The sequence below is a fragment of the Bufo gargarizans genome, chromosome 3, assembly GCF_014858855.1.
Source record: "Bufo gargarizans isolate SCDJY-AF-19 chromosome 3, ASM1485885v1, whole genome shotgun sequence".
Lineage (NCBI taxonomy): Eukaryota > Metazoa > Chordata > Amphibia > Anura > Bufonidae > Bufo > Bufo gargarizans.
In genome coordinates this window covers 195,090,758-195,108,421 of record NC_058082.1, presented here as the reverse complement: position 1 = coordinate 195,108,421, position 17,664 = coordinate 195,090,758, and the positions used below count along the sequence as shown (strand labels likewise).

General features: G+C 42.2%; 1 protein-coding gene across 2 annotated transcripts in view; it reads left to right on the top strand.

Annotated features, from left to right (window-relative positions):
• GRTP1 (growth hormone regulated TBC protein 1) overlaps window positions 1–17,664 on the top strand; it is a 92,412-nt gene that overhangs the window by 74,023 nt on the left and 725 nt on the right. The window contains exon 10 of one of the 2 annotated variants that reach the window (XM_044284774.1): window positions 1,311–1,439. The exons of the other annotated variant lie outside the window; for it this stretch is intronic. The gene's annotated coding sequence lies outside the window, so the exon portion shown is untranslated. Of the gene's footprint in view, window positions 1–1,310; window positions 1,440–17,664 lie in introns of those variants that run through there. 2 annotated transcript variants of the gene reach the window in all.

Here is a 17,664-nt window from a genome sequence, read left to right as displayed (position 1 = left end):
GAAAGGTAGCGTAACTACATCATCATCTAGATTCTTATTCTTCAGTTTTTCTTCACGCGCATGCAAAACACATGCAATCCAGACAGAAAAAAACACACCCTAAACAGAATGGCAAACAGAGAGGTGAACAGAGAAGGAAGTAAAAACAAACCCCAAGTGCTGCTATATGGATAGATTTATAGTGAATAACTCAGTAGCTGTACTAAATGTTTAATTACATGGAGTTACAAAAGCATTTAGATCCATATTCTGGTTTGAAAAATGTAGAATATATTTTGTATGCACTACAGATACGCACAGGCGATAGCCAGAGGTAATGGACACCTCACAATATTTTGCTGAAGAAATTGCACTTTTCTTATTTTAATATTAGACACAGATTTTTTTTTTTTTTGTGGAGCCTGCAGTGCCTTACAGAGCTACTGCGTGCATGGGGGAGGATTCATAGAGCGAACATGACAATCGAGGTGATCCCACAGATGCTCAGTTGGGTTCAAATCTGGAGACTTAGGGGGCCAGGGTAATACTTGGAAGTCTTGGGCATGCTCTTCCAACCAATGGAACACATTTGTAGCCGTGTCACATATCACATTGTCTTGCTGGATGATCTTGTCTGCCCCAGGAAAGAGAGACAGCATGTAAGGGTGTACACAGGGGCGCATCGCTCATGAGGCAGAGTGAGGTGCTCTGCAAAACTGCAAGGGGGCAGCAAGTTAGCCTTCTGCCCTGCACTCCTTCACAGCCTGGAATACAGTTATGTCACATAACTGTATTCAGGGGCCTGTGTGAGTACACACAACGCATTTCTCTCCACATCTGAAGAGGGTGCCCTGCCAGAGACTCCTTCAGTGCGCTCTCCTCCCCACTGAAATAAAGCTTTCCTGCCTGCTCTAGCAGAGCAGGAAGCTGAAGCCCCTCCTACCTGCCATGGCCGTTCTGGTGAGTGTTCAGGGAGAGCAGATGGAGGGCCTGCCAACACCTCCTGCAGAAAGCTTCAGTTCGCTATTCATCAGTCGGAAGGAACATGAGGGGGAGGGGAGGCTCCAGAAGCTAAAACAGAGCTGTTCTACCTGGACTTTCTTTCTGACAGACTTCATATGCCTGCAGGAAAGTTAAGTGTATACATGTGTGTAAGTGTGTGTAAATGTGTCTATTGTGTGTGTGTGTATAAATATATATATATATATAGGTGTGTGTGTGTACAGTATGTAGGGGCAGTATATGATTGTGTGATACAATGAAGGGAACACATGGTGGTATGGTTCCGTTCATTGTATTAATGTTAATAAAGTTATCTTACCTGGTAATAGGTGTCATCCACAAGGATCAACTGGAGATTTGGTCCGTTATCTTCATCTTCACGATCATTGGATAGCAGCCTAACTGTCAAGGCGGGAGGACACCTGTAAAAGAAGAAGTTAAACGTCAGATGCGCATTCACAGCGCAGAGAAGCATCTGTACGGACCTGCTACACTCAACTCCATGGAAGAATTTCTAAAAGAGTTAATTTACAAAGCGGAATCTAATGGGGGAGAACAGTGGCTTAAAAAATGCTTATCCCTTCCTTACTTGCCCTCTGATGACGTTCCGGCATCCTCTGATCCTGTATGCTGCGCAGTTTCCTGAGCAAGCCCAGAGCCGATAGATTCATCAGTCGTCAATGGCACGCGCATGCCCAGTGAAGAGACTAGCGTACCGGAGGGTGGTAAGAGGAATCGCAGGGTTAGAGTAAGATACTCACCTCAGCCACAACCATCCAGGAAAACAAGCAGAAAGAGATCTCCGGAGCCCAATAAAGCAATTTCCAAGAAGAAGCACCTTTCCACATCCAGTCCCCCTCCGTCAACGTCCACAGGATCGCGCCAGGAGGGTGAGACAATAACGGCTCATAGTGACAATATTACATTGTGCACCACACCAGCTACCATCAGCATTTCAACAAAAAATCAATGTATTTAATGAATTCTTATATTTTTTAGCCATTAATAAGAAGCAGGATAGCGCCGTAGCTAATATATGGGAACAGCCTAAAATTCAATAGAATGGGAATTTGTCTATGTTGAATATTCAGCAAACTGCTACCCCTCCTGTTCCCATATCTGACATACATGTCCCTCACTCTTTAGAAGGCATTTCTGATACATGTTTTAAGGAGGCAATGGTGTGTCACATATCCCCATTAGGTTATCATCTTCCCTTATCTACTAAAGAAAAATTTTGGAAGAGAGAATATATGAATTTATAATCTCTCCCTCTATCTAATAAAGATTCAGTCAAAACTGACAAAATAGAATCAAATTACGAGGATGAATCAAAAATTTAAAAAAACAGATCCATATTCATGTGGATTCAGGCATTTTCTATCTATTCAGCAGTTCTCAGTGATAAACATCTGGAACTGCAATATCCGTACTTCCCCTTTAAGAGCAGAGATGTGGTGTGTTAATCAACACTTTCTACTACTAATGTCCTCTGGGACTAAATTACACCACTTTCACTACACCTACCTATTTTACTAAGACTTAGCTTTTATTTCATATTATTTAATAATTTTGGTGTAACTGACTAATTTGTTAAAAATCTCAGTGATCACTGGCCATTTATATATTCCTTTGAGTTACCCTGTCAGGACCGTCATCTGACTGGGTTTGAATATACACTATTCACTAGCAGGCTGTGCACTTGCCTGTATTTAATATTTGTTGAGTGCAATTCATTTTATTTTGCTGTAATGGCCTAATGAACAACTGCCATAAAATTCAGAGCCTCACGCTGCCCCCCGACATGTTTCGCCGACTCACGGCGTCTTCAGGGGTTAGGGCAGAGTGTAAGCGTGTTCTCCTTGCGACCAGCTTATAAAACCTTTGTTTGTGATGTCATTATTGGGAGCCTCACTAGGGGGCGTGATGGAAGGTTTTTGTCAAGTGCCGATTGGATGTATGCTGTGGTTCGGCCTGCTTTCGTCATAACTACCGCCCCTTGACCTCGGCTACTTCTCTTCAATTGGTCCTCGTCATTGGCAGGCGTCCGTTTACGTCATGGCTCCGCCCATCCCACGTCAACTGCCTCCTTCCAATTGGTCCTCGTCATCAGGTGCTAGCACGCATGCCCAGTTGATGTAATTGCTCTCCGATTTTGAGCTATTGCGCATGCTCACCGACTTAGTCATCAGCCTCCTCAATACATTGAGCTCAACGCGTCACTGATGCGCATGTTCACAGACTTTTATTCCGGCTGTGATGGTACTTCCATTCTTGTTCTCCCTGGAGGTTCCCTTCAGGAGGTATTTCCTTATACCCGTCCCTTAGTATTCTGTCCATCTTGGGTTTATCTCTCTACTCATAGCCACTCTCACATTATGATATTCGTATATTGCTCTATTTATCTAATATATATTCACACTACCTTTCCCAATGGCCTCATATTTCCTATTCTTTCTAATATCATTCTATATATTGAGATTACCTATAAGGGAAGGATGGAAGAAGTGGGAATTAGTGGCTAGTTTGGAGAATATAGAATACTATCCAGGGATATGGGGACAAGGGGAGGAGGGGGAATGTGGGGGGGGGGGGGGGCAGGGGGAGACAGATTTAATAGCTCCACATCCTTAATCCCATATCTTTAAGTTGATGAGTTACCTGTTAGGAGCATCCCTATACTCCGACTACATAAAATGTTGACTATACCCCATTATGTATCTTTTGTGGTTTTCTTCATCTATCTCCAACTTAGTTAGTCTCATTTTACTGGTTATTTTTGTGGAGTACGAACAAAAGCTGCAAAGAAACGTAGAAAGCCTCCAGGGAGAAATAAAAGAACGTAAACATAGGAAGTATAATCGTGACAAAAAAGACTTCGAGACTGGTAACATACAGTCATGTGAAAAAATTAGGACACCCTTTGAAAGCATGTGGTTTTTTGTAACATTTTTAATAAAAGGTTATTTCATCTCCGTTTCAACAATACAGAGAGATTAAAGTAATCCAACTAAACAAAGAAAACTGAAGAAAAGTCTTTTCAAGATCTTCTGTAAATGTCATTCTACAAAAATGCCTATTCTAACTGAGGAAAAAGATAGGACACCCTCACATGTATTCCCTCTTAAATTGGCTCAGATCTCACACAGGTATATCACACCAGGTGCACATAATTAGTAGATCGTTACTCTGCATGTTGAATGAGGCTTGCCCTATTTAAACCTCAGACATTTAGTTTGGTGTGCTCCTGACTGTTGAAGTGAGAGTGAGCACCATGGTGAGAGCAAAAGAGCTGTCAGAGGACTTCAGAAAAAAGATTGTAGCAGCCTATGAGTCTGGGAAGGGATTTAAAAAGATCTCAAAAGATTTTGAAATCAGCCATTCCACTGTCCGGAAGATAGTCTACAAGTGGAGGGCTTTCAAAACAACTGCCAACATGCCCAGGACTGGTCGCCCCAGCAAGTTCACCCCAAGAGCAGACCGCAAGATGCTAAAAGAGGTCTCCAAAAACCCTAAAGTGTCATCTCGAGAACTACAGCAGGCTCTGGCTACTGTTGATGTAGAAGTACATGCCTCTACAATCAGAAAGAGACTGTACAAGTTTAACTTGCATGGGAGGTGTGCAAGGAGGAAACCTTTGCTTTCCAAGAGAAACATCGAGGCCAGACTGACATTTGCCAGAGATAAAGTTGACAAAGACCAGGACTTCTGGAATAATGTTCTTTGGACAGATGAGTCCAAAATTGAATTATTTGGACACAACAGCAGAGGACATGTTTGGCGTAAACCAAACACAGCATTCCAAGAAAAGAACCTCATACCAACTGTGAAGCATGGAGGTGGAAGTGTCATGGTTTGGGGCTGCTTTGCTGCAGCAGGACCTGGTCAGCTCACCATCATAGAATCCACGATGAATTCTACTGTGTATCAGAAGGTGCTTGAAGAACATGTGAGACCATCAGTTAGAAAATTAAAGCTGAAGCGGAACTGGACCATGCAACATGACAATGACCCAAAACATACTAGTAAATCAACCAAAGATTGGCTGAAAAAGAAGAAATGGAGAGTCCTGGAATGGCCAAGTCAAAGTCCAGATTTGAATCCCATTGAGATGCTGTGGGGTGACTTGAAAAGGGCTGTACGTGCAAGAAACCCCTCAAACATCTCACAGCTGAAAAAGTTCTGCATTGAGGAGTGGGGTAAAATTTCCTCAGACCGATGTCGAAGACTGGTAGATGGCTACAAGAACCGTCTCACTGCAGTTATTTCAGCCAAAGGAGGTAACACTCGCTATTAGGGGCAAGGGTGTCCTATCTTTTTCCTCAGTTAGAATAGGCATTTTTGTAGAATGACATTTACAGAAGATCTTGAAAAGACTTTTCTTCAGTTTTCTTTGTTTAGTCGGATTACTTTAATCTCTCTGTATTGTTGAAACGGAGATGAAATAACCTTTTATTAAAAATGTTACAAAAAAACCACATGCTTTCAAAGGGTGTCCTAATTTTTTCACATGACTGTATATCCCAGGAAACAAGGGGGGCGATTTCCTATTAGACAAAAGGAAAATTGGAGAGAATACACAGATATATCTGAATCAGAAACCTCTGAGATAGAGAGTAATAATACTCAAACAACGGGGAGTACAAAACGAAAATCTAAAAATAAAGTACCCTATTCACAGAGGAAAAATTCCCAAAGGAACGTTGCTCCCAATAGTAATCCAAATCTAATTGGAAATCCAATATGGACAGCAAACCAAGATCAAGGGCAAAATTTGCAAGCGCAGTACTCACAATATCCACAATATCCACAATCATCCTCCTTACCTTTATTAACAAATGTTGCTCAACAACCACAAACTGCAACACAGGAGGGTTTTTTAGGGCTAGGAATGGGAGTGCAATTACGCGACAGAGTAAAATGGGGCTACAATCAAAAAATCTGATAATAGAAACATCACGGACAATAGAGGAGAGTATAGACCCAAGTGTAGCACTAAATGGAAGGGATGAGAGAGCAATGCAGATTATAAATAAAACGAAGATAAATCTAACAAATGAACATGTGAGTTTAATACAAAAAGGCCTCTCATTTACTCCAGCACCACATTTCAACTGTTTTCTGTGGGTGAAAGATATCAACCTATTCGCTAGGAAGCTAGCACTGCACAAGGAATTTAATTCCAGCGAGCAAGCGGTAATTAATGCACAAAACCGTGAGAGGGAAGCAGTTGAGACTCTTGAGGTGCTACAGAGAGAAGGAGAAGGGGAAATAGTAGCCCCTAGTCCACCATTTAGCACCCTAACTCCCAAGTCCAGATTTACCCCCCCGTTTGGTAAATATGCAAACATTCAAACGTTTGTAGATGTTGTTACTAGGGACCTGCAAAAAATCAGAGCCCCTAAGAGAAATAAGTACAGCAATCTAACCACAGAAGAGCAAATAGCTATGAAAGATTTAATGAATAATGACAACCTAGTCATAAAACCTTCGGACAAAGGAGGGAATATTGTTCTATTGGAAAGAAAAGATTATGAACAAATGATAATGGATCTCTTGAATGAAAATAACACCTATAGGGAGCTAAGAACAGACCCCACTGAAAAATTTGTATTGGAGTTAAAAAAACTTCTTCAAAATGCCAAAGATCGTAATCTAATTACTAAGGAGGAATATAAAGTTATGTTTAGACCACGACCGACAGTAGCAACCTTTTATGCTATTCCGAAAGTCCATAAACAAAGGGAACCAATTCCAGGGAGACCTATCGTCTTTGGCAATCAAAGCCTGTGTGAAGGCATCAGCGAGTATGTGGAGCAGGTCATTTCTCCATTCGTTAGAACACTACCCTCGTACCTTAGAGATACTAAGGATACTGTCGTCAGGCTGCAGGAAATCCAGGTGAATTCACATACACTTATAGCAAGTCTTGATGTTGAGGCACTGTATACCAGCATTCAGCATCACCTTGGTATACAGGCAACACAACACTACTTGAATACAAAGGGAATACAATATTATGAGCACAATAGTTTTGTTATTTCACTATTAACATTTTTGTTAGAGCACAATTACTTTATGTTCAACGGGAAATATTATTTGCAGGTCACTGGCACCGCGATGGGCACGATTTGTGCACCAAGTTTTGCGAATTTATTTCTAGGGTGGTGGGAAGATCGCATAGTATTTAGGGACACTATGGAAAAATACACGCAACACATTTTATTTTGGGGTCGTTATATAGATGATATTTTGATTTTTTGGGATGACACAGAGGCACAATTCTATGATTTTGTTAGCCAACTGAATGATAATCAGATTGGTATGAAGTTTACAGCTGAAATACACGAAAGCACTCTGAATTTTCTGGATCTGAAAATTAACCTGCAGCCTGACGGCAGAATCCAAACCGAAATATATCGGAAAATAACATCGACAAATGGCCTACTACACTGGCAAAGTTTCCACCCTGACTCTCTAAAAAAAGGGATCCCGGTGGGACAATATCTTAGAGCCAGGCGGAATTGTTCCACCGAGGAAGCATTCCAAAAAGAATGTAGAAATTTATACTCACGATTTATTGAGAGGGGATACTCCAAAAAATGCCTGCATCGAGCCTATAATAAAGCTAGAACAACAGAAAGAGTAGACCTATTGACAAACAAAAAAACAAAAGAGGGAGAGAAGATTATACGGTGTATAGGTACGTATGATACAGAACATAGTGGTATACAAAAGATTCTGAAACGACATTGGCATATCTTGCAGGCCGACATAGACCTACAACAAGTAATACCAAAATATCCAGCGATAACATTTAGAAGAGGACAAAATCTAAAAGAAAAGCTAGTTCATAGTCACTACCAACCCCACCAAACACCTAAGAAAAGAACGTGGCTGTCTCACAATGGATCATACCCCTGTGGAGACTGTACTTTCTGTAGTCGGATGAAAATCACTAAAAACTTCACAAACCCGGTAGATGGAAAAAGCTATGAAGTCAGGGACTACATTAATTGTAAGACAAAGGGGGTTGTATATGTTATCAGCTGTGAATGCCCTAAATTATATGTCGGGAAGACAATTCAAGAGTTGAGAAGAAGAATATCAAAGCATCTGAGCAGTATCAACACCGGAGAGGACACTAGCCTGGCCAGACATATGAGAGAAAAGCACAGGGGCCACAACACCGATTTCAAATTTTGGGGACTGATGAGAGTGAAATCAGGACCACGGAAAGGAGATATAGACAAAAAACTCCAACAAGAAGAAACGAAATGGATATACTTACTAAACAGTCTAGCCCCAAAAGGGCTAAATGAAGGGTTCACGTACTCGTCCTTTCTGTAGATTTTGAATACCCCCATCTAAGAGAAAAAAGAAAATAAAATAAATCAAAAGAATTATCAACTGAAGTAGTATATGAGATAAAAAATATTTTAACCCAAATAGAGCAACCTCCCTGTGGAAAAAAAGAAAAAAATTAAAAAAGATAACAAAAAATAACAATTTAATTATGGAACCCTAATATGAGAAAATGGTCTAGAGTTGGGAGCCTCATGGAAATTGAATATAGGAAATATACATTGGAAGGTATATAAATAAGAAGAATATCACAATAAGGGGATAAAAAGGAGAGAGAAAATATTGAAGGTGGAAAAATAACCAGTAAAATGAGACTAACTAAGTTGGAGATAGATGAAGAAAACCACAAAAGATACATAATGGGGTATAGTCAACATTTTATGTAGTCGGAGTATAGGGATGCTCCTAACAGGTAACTCATCAACTTAAAGATATGGGATTAAGGATGTGGAGCTATTAAATCTGTCTCCCCCTGCCCCCCCCCCATTCCCCCTCCTCCCCTTGTCCCCATATCCCTGGATAGTATTCTATATTCTCCAAACTAGCCACTAATTCCCACTTCTTCCATCCTTCCCTTATAGGTAATCTCAATATATAGAATGATATTAGAAAGAATAGGAAATATGAGGCCATTGGGAAAGGTAGTGTGAATATATATTAGATAAATAGAGCAATATACGAATATCATAATGTGAGAGTGGCTATGAGTAGAGAGATAAACCCAAGATGGACAGAATACTAAGGGACGGGTATAAGGAAATACCTCCTGAAGGGAACCTCCAGGGAGAACAAGAATGGAAGTACCATCACAGCCGGAATAAAAGTCCGTGAACATGCGCATCAGTGACGCGTTGAGCTCAATGTATTGAGGAGGCTGATGACTAAGTCGGTGAGCATGCGCAATAGCTCAAAATCGGAGAGCAATTACATCAACTGGGCATGCGTGCTAGCACCTGATGACGAGGACCAATTGGAAGGAGGCAGTTGACGTGGGATGGGCGGAGCCATGACGTAAACGGACGCCTGCCAATGACGAGGACCAATTGAAGAGAAGTAGCCGAGGTCAAGGGGCGGTAGTTATGACGAAAGCAGGCCGAACCACAGCATACATCCAATCGGCACTTGACAAAAACCTTCCATCACGCCCCCTAGTGAGGCTCCCAATAATGACATCACAAACAAAGGTTTTATAAGCTGGTCGCAAGGAGGACACGCTTACACTCTGCCCTAACCCCTGAAGACGCCGTGAGTCGGCGAAACATGTCGGGGGGCAGCGTGAGGCTCTGAATTTTATGGCAGTTGTTCATTAGGCCATTACAGCAAAATAAAATGAATTGCACTCAACAAATATTAAATACAGGCAAGTGCACAGCCTGCTAGTGAATAGTGTATATTCAAACCCAGTCAGATGACGGTCCTGACAGGGTAACTCAAAGGAATATATTAATGGCCAGTGATCACTGAGATTTTTAACAAATTAGTCAGTTACACCAAAATTATTAAATAATATGAAATAAAAGCTAAGTCTTAGTAAAATAGGTAGGTGTAGTGAAAGTGGTGTAATTTAGTCCCAGAAAACATCTGGAACTTCGCAGTAGACTTTTCTTCAATATGGATTATCTTTTGAAAGCCTACCGAAATTTCGGTGCTAATGCCTGGAATTCATATGACGAAATGTATTGTCAGAAACAGGCGGTTTACCCGCATCTTCAGTGGGGCACTAAGGATGTAGAACTATGGCCTAACCTCATGCTGCCTAATAGATCACATTTTTTCCGTCAACCCACTAACAACCAGCTATATACAAAAAGAGGCATCTGCTTCTTTTTTAACGAGAACCAGTGCAAGTGGGCAAACAACTGCAAATATCGTCACGAGTGCACCTTCTGTAATGGAACCCATCCAATATTCAAAGGTTTTAAAAAGATGGGGTTCACTAGAAATACTAACAAAAAAAATGCTCACGAAAAAAGCACCGACTCCAGTGAAAGTCCAAAAGTTAATCCCATGGCTAACCAGACAGGCAGATAGCTGAAATGTTCATTTTTGGTTTTTCAGAAGGTTTCTTTGTTCCTGAATACAAAGGCTTAGGTTGTAAGTGGATCAAGAACCTGAAATCGGTTAATATTAATCCTATAAAGGTTAAATATTATTTTTTCCCAAGAAATAGAAGAGGGTAGGGTAGCGGGTCCTTTTTCTGCTCCCCCTTCTTAAATTTTCGTCTATCCCCTATTGGTTTGGTACCCAAAAAAGAATTCAACTCCTTCCGTTTAATTCACCACCTGTCCTATCCAATGAATGATTCATTAAACAATGAAATTAATAAAAATATTGCCTCTGTCTCTTACGCATCTTTTGACTCTGCTTTGAAAATACTATGGGTCAAGATGCATTATTAGCCAAGGCCGACATAAAATCTGCCCATACACTCAAGTGGTTTTAATTCCCTAGGATTTCATTTCCAAGGATCATTTTTCTTTGGCAAGGCTCTACCAATGGGTTTCACACTATCATGCTTCTATTCTGAAGCCTTCTCCACCTTCTTAAACTGGATTTTAGATCAACCTACCTCTAAAGGAAAAGCAATTCATTATCTCGATGATTTTTAATTTATTGGAAAAGGCTATTCAGATGACTGTAGGTTTCTACTTAAATTTTTTTTTAAACATCTCAAATGAGTTTAATATCACATTTGCTGAAGAAAAAACGGTTCTTTCCACTACATACCTAACGTTCTTAGGTATCGATATTGACACAAGGAACATGCAATTTAGCATTCCATCCAAGAAAACAAAAAACACCAGAATCGCTATTTCCAATTTACTTACTAAGAAGAAAACTACCCTGAAGGATCTTCAATCCTTACTAGGTTCTTTAAATTTAATTTCACGTGTGATTCCTATGGGTAGAGTCTTTTTAAAACGTTTGTATATGGCTACCAGGGGTGGACTGACAACTCATGGGGCCCCTGTGTCCCCGCCCACCCTTAAGCCATACCCACACACAGCCCCACCCACATATTGCACTGCCCACATCACCTACACATGTTCAAAATAAAAGTTAATGGGGCCGGCGGGCATTCTGACCAAATTTACTAGTAGCTTAGTTTTTTTTGTTTTTTTTTTAGGTTCACCCCATATAATTTGGATTGTTGGAAATTGTTGGAAATGAGCTCAAGAACGTAACTTTGCAGCTACATTAGGATTAAAATTCAAGATTAACATCTGCTGGAATGTGAAAAAGGACTTAAAATTAAAAGACTTGCTTTTTGAATGTAACAGTATGTCCAAAAAAATTCCACCTCCAGATTTTGTAATTATTCATATAGGTGAAAACAACATAGGAAAAGTTAACACCCTGAGTTTAATTTCTGAATTCAAGCTAGTTTGGTTTCAAAGTTAAGGGGGGGGGGGAACTCCTGCGCTGCCTCTACTCTATGCAACCTGAGTGTCTGATATTGCCCTGGGACTAATCCCGGGGGCCGCTGCTGGGTTCCAATTGAAAGCCCTGCCTGGACTTAAGAATTGTAAAAACTGTCAGGTTGATTGGATCCCGCACTGTAAAAAAGATACTACCCTTGAATACTACAAAAGATAAGACCTAATATAAAAATCCTGTTTATTACAATCTATATATGCAGCGTTCTCACCTGCAATAGTATACTGTCAGTTGCTTCCAGGTTTCCAGTGATGTAGGATGCGTATACAGTCCCAAGTCCTTTTTTCCTCTCTCTCTTCTTCTTTTTTCTTTTATCCTCGTGGTGGTTAGATTGCTCTGTCCTCTCGCCTCCCCTCTCTTGCACACGCTGCTCCGGCCGGTAGCTGGCGTGAGAGCGGGGAAGCCAAAGAAAGTAAGTCCAAGAACAGTTCCTGTGTGACGTCACACTTGTAGATACGGGTGACTTCAGGGGAAAAAAACATCCTCCATCCTCCATCGCGGCCGAATTCTCGCGCCTGCGCCTTGTGCGTCTGTATTCGGCGCTGGCGCAGTGACTGTCAGACCACTCACTGCGCCTGCGCATCTTCACTGCTTGAGGCCGGGCGTTGTCTTTTCCTGGGAGCACTCTGACGTCATCGGCGCAGGCGCAGTGGAGATGCCGGCACAGTGAGCGGTCCGACAGTCACTGCGCCTGCGCCGAATACAGACGCACACGGCGCAGGCGCGAGAATTCGGCCGTGATGGAGGCTGTCAATCTAGAGATGGGCGGGCTGGAGGGATGAGCTGGGCGGCAGACATGGTGAGTAGACAGAGCCTCTAGGTGCTGAAAAGACGCCCCCCATAGCACCTAGAGGCTCATTTGCATAGTAATAAAAGTTCGTTTTTTAGGATAACCGCTGCAGAGAAAGAGATTATAATAGCATGGTTAGGTACAGCAGACACTAGCAGATCGCTAGTGTCTGACAGCTAATTAGGTCAAAATGTGGTGGTAGAAACCCTTTAATGACAGATTAATTACACAAGATTACAATTTACATACACCTAACATGTTGTAGCGGGGTGACAGAGTTTGGTAACATACTCCGGGATGTTACACCAATATATGGGGGTACCGTCTTTAGACTTTATTTCGTCTAAGGCTGGCCCACTGGGCAACTGCGATCATTATGTTAGGTAAGGTGTCTTCCGAGGCGCATATCTAGCCATCACTGTATCCCATTCCATTCACTATTATACCAGTTTTTTTCTACAGTTGGTCATTCCTTTTGTGTCCCTTATTCTTTACCTTATTTTGTGGAGCTTGGTGACACATCTCGTGGAGTCGACCGGGATGTGGGAAGTAACCTGCGGGCTTGCCCCGCCCTCCCCTCCGGCATACATGTCACCCGTACTCCTCCTAGGGGTGGTCTTCCCTCTTTAAAACCCAGCAAGTCTGGTGGACGCTTCACGGCCACCCAAGCACCAGACATGCTGCCACATACTTCAATGTGGCGGCATCTTCTCAGCTCACCACCACGTGCCTTGTTAGCTCCTAAAGAGTCACCCTTACGATAAAACGTGTCGAGCCGGATGCTAATGTGGGGTTCTTAGCTAGTTGAGGGTATTATTTATTTTGTTATGAGGCAGTACAGGGGTTTTACACTAATTAGGACACTGGGTATCATAACCAAGGTCCCAGTTTGCCCTATATGCGTGTTAATTTTTGGAGACAATTTTCTAAAAGACTGAGTAAGCTATTGACTAGCTCTCAGTATTAACTAATTACCCTCCAGTACCCCCAGCCCTCCTTGTCACAATAAGCACAGACACATCCAACAGGTGTTTTATATTATAGTGGGTGTGATAATCATCTGTGCTGTGTGACTATTGTTTTCTTGTTTTGTCTGGATGAAGAGGTCAGTCTCCGGGATGTTACACCAATATATGGGGGTACCGTCTTTAGACTTTATTTCGTCTAAGGCTGGCCCACTGGGCAACTGCGATCATTATGTTAGGTAAGGTGTCTTCCGAGGCGCATATCTAGCCATCACTGTATCCCATTCCATTCACTATTATACCAGTTTTTTTCTACAGTTGGTCATTCCTTTTGTGTCCCTTATTCTTTACCTTATTTTGTGGAGCTTGGTGACACATCTCGTGGAGTCGACCGGGATGTGGGAAGTAACCTGCGGGCTTGCCCCGCCCTCCCCTCCGGCATACATGTCACCCGTACTCCTCCTAGGGGTGGTCTTCCCTCTTTAAAACCCAGCAAGTCTGGTGGACGCTTCACGGCCACCCAAGCACCAGACATGCTGCCACATACTTCAATGTGGCGGCATCTTCTCAGCTCACCACCACGTGCCTTGTTAGCTCCTAAAGAGTCACCCTTACGATAAAACGTGTCGAGCCGGATGCTAATGTGGGGTTCTTAGCTAGTTGAGGGTATTATTTATTTTGTTATGAGGCAGTACAGGGGTTTTACACTAATTAGGACACTGGGTATCATAACCAAGGTCCCAGTTTGCCCTATATGCGTGTTAATTTTTGGAGGCAATTTTCTAAAAGACTGAGTAAGCTATTGACTAGCTCTCAGTATTAACTAATTACCCTCCAGTACCCCCAGCCCTCCTTGTCACAATAAGCACAGACACATCCAACAGGTGTTTTATATTATAGTGGGTGTGATAATCATCTGTGCTGTGTGACTATTGTTTTCTTGTTTTGTCTGGATGAAGAGGTCAGTCTAGTGAATAGTCCAAATGGACTCTCACTACCTTTCTGTGGTTACCACGGCCATCTGACACATATGACCTATTTGGTGCAAGTCCTCTATGTGTTCAGTAGTAGTTGACCTCACCATCTATTGTATGTATACAACCAGCAAGGGTAATATGTATCACCCCGTTTATTCTTTTTTATCTTCTATGTATCAATAAAGTTATTATTTTAGCGCCTCTGCCTCTCAGGATCCTCTCAGCTTCAGTCTGTCGAGGTCTGGGTGTTTTAGTGGACCTTGTAGAAGGAGATCCTGTCTTATTGGTAGGGACATTGGTTCTGCAATAGATAAGTCCTTCAGAGTTGGGAACCAAGACCTTTTGTGCCATGCTGGAGCTATCAAGATTAGCGTTGTTGAACTCATTCTTAACTTCCTTAACACTGCCAGGATTAGTGGGAAGGGAGGGGGGGGGGGGGAGGGGGTGGTAACGCATACCCCAGGTCCATACTCCATTCCTGGGAGAGAGCGTCTACCCCCATTGGATTGTCTCTTGGGTTTAGAGAGAAGAAATATTCTGTTTGAGAATTCTCTCTTGACACAAATAGGTCTACTTGTGGTATGCCCCACCTGAGACCTCCTTGTTGAGCATCCACTCCCCGGGTTGAACTTGTGTCGGCTTAAAAAATCCACTGTAGTGTTGCACGTCCCCATTAAATGAATGGCCGATATGTAAAGATCTGGTCCGCTAGACCACGAAGAAGAGGACTCCTTGTTCCACCTTGACGCTTGAGATAACAGACAGCAGTCATATAATCAGAAAGAATCGTCAGGTGGTTTTTCAGTAAATGCCCTGCTGCCTTCAGTTTTCAGGAAATTTGAAGATTTTTGACTGCCCCAGATGGACCACATTCCCTGAAGAAAGGAGTCCTTTAAATGGGCACCCCAACCTTTCTGACTGGCGTCCATGGTTATCACAGAAGCTGGAGTCCTATTCTTAGGGCTTCTCGGATAGGGAGTTCTTTACTTTCTCTTGAAGACTCAACTTGAAATTTAGGGAATGATGATCTCTGTACCATGTTGATAAAATTATCTCCAGTAAGGGCCTTGAATGGAACTACTGGAATGCATGGACTCTCTTAAGGTGCATCTTCCTTTTGTTCTGAAGGAGGCTATCCTTTGTATTACCTTCTACTGTTTTGATGTCAGAATACAGGATTGTTGCTCCTCTGAGTTTAGAAGCATCCCCAGAAATAGTTTCTGGGTGAAAGTCTGATTTTCCATAATGTAATATCCACTGCAACTCCTTTAGTAGCGATAGGGTCTGTTGAAGATGATTCTCCAGAAGCTCTTCTGATTTTGCTATAAGTAGAAAGTTATTCAAGTAGGGAACTATCATTATGTGACTTTGCCTTAGAAATGACATTATTTCTGCAATCACTTTTGTAAATATCTGAGGAGCATAGGATATTCCAAACAGGAGGTATTGAAATTGGTAATGGAAGACTCTCTTCCTTCCGCTCTTATCGCAAATTTTAGGTATTGTTGGAAATGATGATGGGGATGTGAAAGTATGTGTCAGGACTTGAACCCAGGGACTCCTGTGTCCCAGGCTGCAGCTTATCAAACTGAGCTATTCCGCATTCTGGACAGCTCCTGTTCTGAACTGAAGCTTAGTTCCCTGTGCCTCTAGTTTCAGTTCCCGCCTCCCTGGTTTGTTCCACCCTGTTCCCTGATTGAACATCCTATTTAAACCCAGCCTTGCACTTCCTGCCTTGCGAGATTATAGTGCTCTCAACCTGTGAGCAAAGCTAGTCTCCTTCTCTGCTGCGAATACTGATGCTCATTTTGTGCATCGACCACTGGGTTCCTCCTGACTACGTTATCGGCCTTGCAATTGCCCCAAGTAGTTGCAATAAAAGACTCCCAACCAGACCCGGACCGTTACAGTATGCATCCTATGCATCCTTCAGGTCTATAGTGCAGATAAACACCCCCGGAGCTATTAGTGGAGTCGTAGATCTTATCGACTCCATCTTGAACTTGCGGTATGTAATCCATCTGTTCAGGGCCTTCTGGTTTATTATCGTCCTGAATGAACCAGCTGGCTTTTTTATTTTATTTTTTCCCCAGGAACAGCCTTGAATAATGTCCCTTAAACTCCTGAGGATAAGGAACCAGAATTATACAGAAACTGTGCAATCTAGGAGCAATATCTGCTATCAGCTGATTCTGTAGAGCCGAGGATTGAAATTCTGTCATTTGAAATTCTTGAGGAAAAGGAGAGAGAAGTTCCAGTCTAAATCCCTCGCGGATTGAATCTAGTATCCACTGGTTGCACATAATCTGCCTGAATGGCATTTTTTTTCCATAGGAATGTATTAGTGTCGGATCCGGCATTAAAAATGGATCCGTCCTTCCGTTCTGCGCATGCACAGACCTTTAAAAATGAGAAAAGAAAATACCTGATCCGTTTTGCCTGATGACACCAGAAAAACGGATCCGGTATTGCAATGCATTTTTCTGACTGATCAGGCATTTTTCTGGCTGATCAGAATCCTGATCAGTCTGAAAAACGCCTGATCAGTCAGAAAAAATTACATGCGTTTGCATACAGTTTGCCTGATCAGGCAGGCAGTTCAGGCAACGGAACTGCCTGCCGGAATCAAACAACGCAAGTGTGAAAGTACCCTTACCCACAAGCAAGTGTCCGTTATATTCCATAACAGTCCCCCTTTGGATTCTTGATTGTAGAACTTTCCCTGCCTAGTGAACCCCTGGGAATACCATTCGCAATCCTCTTCAAACACAGTGGCGACAACCTACCCCTTTTGGGTAGACTCCCGGTTAATCGGACTTATGATAGTACCCTGGGATTCATCTTTCCCCATCTCGGTATGACATCGTAATTGGTGGGGGAACTTGTGTTGAATTCTTTGGTTTCCATTTCTTCTTCACCATATAGCAGCATGGTGGGCTGTCACAATTTTGGGCTGTCACAATTTTTTCACATATTTTTCGGACACAGGGTACAATGTAACATAACGCTACTGACATTAATACTAGCATCAAGACTATCACCATACCTATGTGGGTGAGGAAGGATTTCCAATTTTTGAACCATCCAAAGTACTCATCCCATGGGTCTATTATCCCTGAGTTACATTTTAATTTCTCTGAGAGGTTAG